This window comes from Triticum aestivum, chromosome 6B (assembly GCF_018294505.1).
Source record: "Triticum aestivum cultivar Chinese Spring chromosome 6B, IWGSC CS RefSeq v2.1, whole genome shotgun sequence".
In the NCBI taxonomy this organism is placed as follows: Eukaryota; Viridiplantae; Streptophyta; class Magnoliopsida; order Poales; family Poaceae; genus Triticum; species Triticum aestivum.
In genome coordinates, this window is record NC_057810.1 from 48,263,613 (window position 1) to 48,271,591 (window position 7,979).

At 41.8% G+C, this 7,979-nt stretch overlaps 2 pseudogenes; one reads left to right on the forward strand and one right to left on the reverse strand.

Annotated features, from left to right (window-relative positions):
* Nucleotides 1-5,096: 5,096 nt before the first annotated feature.
* On the reverse strand, nt 5,097-5,930 carry LOC123138767 (rhodanese-like domain-containing protein 15, chloroplastic; annotated as a pseudogene).
* A 1,371-nt stretch (nt 5,931-7,301) lies between these two features.
* The window catches only part of LOC123138768 (alpha/beta-gliadin A-I-like), a 7,212-nt pseudogene continuing 6,534 nt past the window's right edge, over nt 7,302-7,979 (forward strand).

Genomic DNA, 7,979 nt, shown 5'->3' on the forward strand with positions numbered 1-7,979 from the left:
GCAGCCCGCTTCTTTCTCTGTAGTCAGGACGCGGTGACACGCGCTTTGACATCGGATGACGCGCTCACAGGCACGGGAGGGGCGGTACAACATGGCACCATCAATGGCAGCCATGATGCCCGTGCCACTGTGGTCCCTCTCAGTGTCGACCTGGAGCAACTCGCCACTCCTCGGCTCGTGACCGGCGGGGTTGACGGGCCACCTAGCTATTGTTTATGCGAGACAACTCTTTTTCCTGCTCATCAGATGCCATGGAGAAAACTGTTCAAGGAGAAAAATGGTGAGTGGAGGTGTGATGCAGTTCTTGCTCGACATCTGACATCTATCTATTATATAATTAAAACGATAGAAAACGAACGGTTAAGATTAATTGTTCTAAAGTTAAGAAAAAACAACGGTGGAGATTTACAGCATATATGTTTTTTTTGAAAATTACAGCATAGATGTTTGAACCACGTGCATTACACGTACATGTACAAGACCAAAACAGACGTACATGTACCAGACCAAAACAGACGACCCGTCAAACATAGTACGATTGACTGATCTCCGTAAAGAATACGTCCAATAAGGAAGGAGTCCTGATTGATTTCTAACTGGAACACGCACAACTAACCTGATGTATTTCTTATTAAAACACACAAACAACTTGATTTCCAGCAAGAATACAAACGTGTAAGCTGAGAACTGCACACCTCAGCCCGGCGAACACTCCAGGCCGCCGTGGCACGTCCCGGAGAAGACTGAACGCATATAGCAACAACATATCTGTACACGGCAATATCGGAAGCACATCGGCGAACACTTGAGGCCGCCGCCACACGTCGATTGCAGGCATAACAACAACAAATCTAGACGCGGCAATGTCGGATGCACATTGGCGAAAAGTCGAACACTCAACGCCACCAGCGCACATCCCGGAGATCAAAGGCGCAACAGCAACACATCTATACGCGGCAATGTCGGAGGTACATCAGTGAATACTGCATCGCCACACGTCCTCGAGATCTTACGCATGGCAACAACAAATCTATACGCGGCAACGTTGGAGGCACGTGGGCCGGTGAATCGAAGGCGGGATAGCAACACATCCAATGCAAAGCTCAAGATGCCGGGACTCCCAACAGACCAAAGTCATGACAGCGTTATCATCAACTTTGTACAATATGTCTCCAGGTACTACCTACATATATGTTATGAATAAAAAAATAATTTCAAATTTCGTTTGAAGGTAACAACGATACGATGTACAGAGCCAAAAGGAGAGAGTAGAGCAATACGTGCATCTTTTTTTTTTGTTGAGAGAAGAATAAACTCACGTGCATCTAAGCTACCGATGTCTCAACCCTAGCCTAAAAAAAGTTGCCGAGTGTCTGCATCTACGGATTGGACGCTAGACTTTGTATTATTCTTTTATGTTAGCATACGTTGATAGATTGGTGCAAATAAGTTTGATGTCAAAAAACTATAGCAAGCACATAGCTCAAAACTAAATGATTGACCCAACAAAACAAAATATTACATAAATGTTACTGTCGCTTTAAGCTAGAGAATCTGCACATTTGATCAGGGGTCAATCGAAGGACAAACGTTATTAGTCAGGTTGCTCACAAAAATAAAAACATATTTTTCATTATGTGAATAAAGAATAAAACTAAATTTATATCTGCAGTTCAAAAATATGAGTAAAAATAAATAGAAAATTATTTTTATCATATTAGATTCAGAAATGGGATTTACATATAAATTATACTGAACATGAAATACAATAATAAAATTTAAAAAATCAAATTACCGTCAGATTAAAATGAAACTTGATGCAAATGAATGGACAAAAAAAGTCACTCTTGGGTCAATTTTCACAGCTATTTTATGAGTATCTTTGCTTACATGAATCTCGATGAGAGAATCAGATAGTTCTGATCGATCGTTGAATGCTAATTTCACAGTTGTCCGAGAAATAGCAATACCAAAATGTTTATTACTAACTATATATAAATAACATTTTGTCAAAGACGAACGTACCAATCATATTACCCACATACGAGTAGGAAATTCCCACCAAAGTTTGATCATGTTTCCTCGAGATGCATACGTTACCTATAATATTTTTTGTAAATTAAACTATATATCAACGACAATGTCAGAAAAATAAACTAAGTAATATCTGTTTCCCTACATTGGAAAATATTGGTATAGAATATAATAATATATATAATTGAACATGTGGGTGAAGGAAAGAAAAAAGGTTAAGCAAGAAGGTTAGGAGCAAATTTATTGCAAGTGCGCGAATAACCATTTTAGCTATTCTAAAAATCACATTTCAATTCAAAAGAACATATTCATCATCAGAAAAAAAGCTACTCTGTGCTCGAGTGAGAGAAAATCTAGCAATTTCCACACCATTAAAAAATAGGTTGTCTTAGACTGGACAGCAGCGAAATAGTAAGGAACATAGTTTCATTTTGTTGGCAATGACTTCTAGAGTAATATGAGTGGAAGGACAAATGCATAGGGATGAGATGGAAAGGGATTGGGAAAGCTGGCAACCAACAGCTACAAATCGTGAGACTCCTAGAAAATTTCAATGGGACACCAAGTTTAATAATTTTTTCTAAATATAACTTCTCTATGTAAATACTCATGTAGCAGCTAACCAAAATCATCATGAGAAAAAAACTACACTTTGCTCGAGGGAGAGAAAATCTAGCAATTTCCACGCCATTAAAAAATTAGGTTGTTTCAGACTGGACAGCAGCGAAATAGTAAATAACATTGTTTCATTTTCCTGGGAATGACTTCTAAAGTAATATCACGGCAAGGATGAATGCATAGGGATGAGAAGGAAAGGAATTGGGAAAAAGCTGGCAACCAACAACTACTAATTGTGAGACTTTTAGAAAATTTAAATGGAACCCCAAGTTTAATAATGTTTTCTAAATATAACTTCTCTATATAAATAATCATGTAGCAGCTAACCAAAAAAAGACATTAATTTTTTAGCAAGTCTAGCCGCGCAAATGCGCGGGTTACATTGCTAGTTGTTTAAATAGCGATGGGACACGAGGAGCCAACCGGCGTTCTGTTTAATGCCAGCCGGCTGACGAACGAACATGTGGCTGCAGTAATTATCCTGGCACACGCGCGGGTTTAATGGTGGAAGGCGGGCAGTCTGGAGGAATGAGGCAGGATGTGTGTTTAGCCGGCGTGCAGCGGGGCGGTACCCTTGGCGTGCGTGGGGCGGTACTGGAGGCATGAATGTGGGCAGCCGGCGCAGAGCGGGAACACGTGTGTGCGAGAGAGGAGGGGGTTTGGGTGGGCACGAGTGGTCGGAAGCAGTCGTGGGTGTTGTCTGGACGCGTGCAAAGCCCCCCTCCCCCATGTGTTGTCTCCGGTTTGCGGGAGAAAGTACGTCTGGACTGCCCTGTGGACCGATACAAGCCCGCATTAGATGGCACAACACGTCCAGACCATGTGGTCCGGATGGTTGTGGACGGTTTAATTGAGGGTCGGCGTTGGAGATGCCTTAGAGTTTATGAATCCATTGTGTTTTCCTAATCATAAAAAATCACTTATAATAAGTTATATGGAAAGACACGTATATAAGTTAGGTTCAGACTCCAGCTTTCCTCTTATATATGTTTTCTTTTCTGATCCGACTGATTCCAATAGAGTGAGCCTAGCGTTGTTTTTCTGGAAACTCGATACACGTTCTTTCAAGCAAATCACATCCATTCTTTTTAACTAATTTTTTTCTTGTTTTAATAATATAATAAATCATTTGTATTTCTTATCTCGAACAGTTGACCTGTAATTCCTATTGTAATCTAAGGATAATGTTTGGATTTTACTTTCAAATATTTGAAATGGCCATGATGGAATCACATCCATTTATTTTATTATTATTTGAATTTGATCCAAAAGATAAATAATGAGTACACGTCCTGAAAACTTTTCTGAGAACTTTGGTAATCAAAAGACAAAAAAGGTTTTAAGAACTGAAGCAAACCACGAATTTTACTCTCTATTTTACTAAAGCAAGTGGCTGCTATTTAGCTCTAGTGAATACCAAATTGACCAACAACCTTTTTTCCAAATTGGAAGGAATGCAGTTCTCAGCTCTCACCGTGGTGATTATACAATCTGGATTTTCGAGCTGTAGGTAGTCAACTTATGTTAGTGGCATATGTAACATAGTGTTGGTCACTGGGAATGGATGAAGCCATGAGTGAAGGAACAGGAAATGACAGAAGTATGATTTGTAGAATTTCAAAACTCAAAATATCTAGTTTTATGGAGTGATATGAAATAAGCAAACCAACTGCTTATAAAAATGTAAAATTAAACGACATATTTAGAAATGTGATTGTGAAGTCATTGTCACAAAATATGACCCCACTAAAAATGAACATTCAACCTTATTTTCAGAAGTTTGCATACAAATCCCATGTAAATTATGGTAGTGCTCACAAACAAATAAACTAAAATCGTGCTTGATCCACCATGAAACTTACTACCTTGTCTATATTCTTGAAGAGCTCAAAAAATGCTGAAGCAATGCCACCTAGCTAGATATATACTTTTGTCATGTCCAGAGATTTCCTGCACCATGAACAAGAATGCCACCGCAATAATAGTCGCTCTTTTGCGACAAAAAAAATACTGACTTTGGACAGCAATGCCTGCACAACTACTATCTGTACGCCATGCATGCACCCATGTATGTCAGTAATACATATTATAAGCTTGTGAACATTGGTTTCAAAGTAGTGATACCAACAATACATCATCCAGTGATGGCCAGTCGCAGTACCTAGATGCCACTTCGGTGCCTGGTTTCAAAGTCGCAAGTTCATGGCAGGGAAAGCAATCATGTGTCTAGAGTAGAGACTTAAATAAAGACCCATGCCATGTAGATGGATCAGATAATTATGCCAATCCTGATTTTTCAGTGCAAATCCAGTTCTGAAATTTCCACTTGTTTAGTTGCTCCCAAAAAGGGCTATACAGTTAACCAAAATGAATTTTGCTCCTAACACCACAGTTTGTTTCCAACGATCAAGAGAGCGAGCTTCACCATAGTGAAGTGTGTTTGATTAAGTACCTGAGCCGGTGTTGTACATGCATATATGATATGTTCACCGCTCCTACCGGATGCCCGCCGCCGAACTCACCATCCGTTCTACACAAGCAGCAAAACCGATCAGATAAGCTATTTCGGTTGTTACTTGTATAGTCTGATGGAACGATCAGTTCCAGAATTACGCCATGGCGCCATCTTTTATATGCAATATACTGTGAACTGAATTTTCTGTCAGTGAAATTGACAGAACAGAGTACTACAGGGTAGAGGGGTAGAGCATGCAAGTGGTGATTGTTGTGTGGTTTTTGCGTTAGTTATTTGTGCACCGGGCGTCTAGGTAGCGTTGGCTGGCCATCTGCAGCTCATAGGCGCACGAGCACAGCGGTGGCACGCCCAGCACCGCCTCCACTGCCCGCAAGGACGCCACCTAGCCGCCGCCGTATCTGGAGAAGAAGCAGCAAGCATGTAAGAGTTTGTCCGTGGACGCTCTATGGATCGACCTGATCGATCACTCGTTTTGTGCATGCACCACCACACATGGCTGAACCGAGCATCCTCCTGGCGGCGCCCAGTGAGACCGTCCTCGCAGCGGCCACGGCTCGATGGTTCGCCCCCGTGTGCACGGTACATGCCGCAGCCTGCAGTCAAAACAGAGCGCGTAGAAGGTGAAGGCAAGGGGAGCTGGTGTGCTGGGAGGGAGACTCCTGGAGCTAGGGAGCACGCCGACGCCATTGCTCAAGGTGCAAGTTTGTTTCAATCTTCAATCCTGCTCGCTGTTGATTCTGGTTACAGTAAATTTTAGCTAGATATGGTGTAACCTAAGTGTTATGCCTAGTCTTAATCTATCTATCTATCCAATCTTCTATTCGGCGAGGTGGCTGCGCCTGTGGCAGATGTGGCCGCTGCCATGGCCGGCGCAAGACCTGGTCGATCTCCCTCTTCTGTATTTGAGAAAAAAAAATCTCCCTCTTCTCTTCTGATGAGAAGGGGAAGAGATGGTGAGAGATGAAGTCGACGGCTTTGGGGAGAGGATACGGGAGGACGCCGGTAGTGAGGCGGCATGAGGAAGACAAGGTGGTTGGCAGCGGCGACGCGTGAGGGGAGGGCAAGGGAGGTGTAGTGGTGCATGTTGAGGAGTGGGTGTGCAGCGTGCCCAGTTCTCGAGGGAGGAAGGAGGTCGTCAAGGGAGTGATCCATGGGAGTTTTTTTTTCCTTCTGAGCGAGCCTAGTTGGGCTCTCTGCAGCGTCTAGGCCCAATGCACCACATGTCTTCAAATTGGCCACCAGTAGCAGCCCATAGGACAGACAGGGCCAGTTTGCAAATTTTAAAACATAAGTTTTTTAGCGCCCATGAAAAACAGAACACATATCTTTCCAAACATAATGAACTGTAGGTACCACCAAAAAAACCATAATGAACTATAGGTTGTTACAAGAACTCATGCCATCCCACAGCCGCCCTCCCACCCTGCCAACATTGTTGCAACTGCACTCGCAAGCGTTACCATAGATGATCATTTGCATGATTTCGCGTAAAACAAAATAAGATCTACAAACGAATAGAAGCTACACATACCTTGGCATGCACACACATTGGAAGCCATACCAAGGTGATAAGTGTTAATAACTTGTACAACATATACAACAGTTAAGATAAGTAAAAGCAATTTGATGAGTCATGGTCTATCAAAGCAAGCTTTATTACTACTCTAATCTATCTTAACAGGTCACACATGATTACAATCCTTTTTGTGTGCAAGTCAAGCTTATCTAGTTTACACGTAACAACTTGTAGAACATTACACAATTGATGTTTGCTAATAACTTCTAGAAAGCTAAAACACTTGACATGTAAAAAGAATTTGATGAGTCATGACCTAGTAAATCAAGTTACATTACTAGTCTCATCTATCTTAACAGGTCACACAAGATTACAAACTAAGTTCTACGCAAGCAATGCTTATCTAGTTTACACATAACAACTTGCAAAACATTACAAATTTAGTTTCAAAAAATTAGGCAATCTAGATTAGTGTTTGAGTTGTAAAGTGAATAAGATGAGTCATGTGTGTTATCACAACTTTTTGGTGGTGGAATGATAGTGCCACCAAACACAACATACCAAATTATGATTTTAGGAAGCATCCAAGCACTTTCCAGACAAGCAAATGCCAATTGTGAAGGAGATGATGCCATGGCAGCTATAAATAGGCCTGTAGCATGATGATCATCCTTCCTCATCCATCATTCTCATAAGTAGAGTGCATCATTCAAGCCAAGCAAGCAGTGGTCAATACAAATCCACCATGAAGACCTTTCTCATCCTTGCCCTCCTTGCTATCGTGGCGACCACCACCACAACTGCAGTTAGAGTTCCAGTGCCACAATTGCAGCCACAAAATCCATCTCAGCAACAACCACAAGAGCAAGTTCCATTGGTGCAACAACAACAATTTCTAGGGCAGCAACAACAACAATTTCCAGGGCAACAACAACCATTTCCACCACAATAGCCATATCCGCAGCCGCAACCATTTCTGCCACAACTACCATATCCGCAGCCGCAACCATTTCCACCACAACAATCATATCCACAACCACAACCACAATATCCGCAACCACAACAACCAATTTCGCAGCAACAAGCACTACAACAACAACAACAACAACAACAACAACAACAAAAACAAATCCTTCAACAAATTCTGCAACAACAACTGATTCCATGCAGGGATGTCGTCTTGCAACAACCCAATATAGCACATGCAAGCTCACAAGTATCGCAACAAAGTTACCAACTGTTGCAACAATTATGTTGTCAGCAACTGTGGCAGACCCCCGAGCAGTCACGGTGCCAAGCCATCCACAATGTCATTCATGCTATTATTTTGCATCA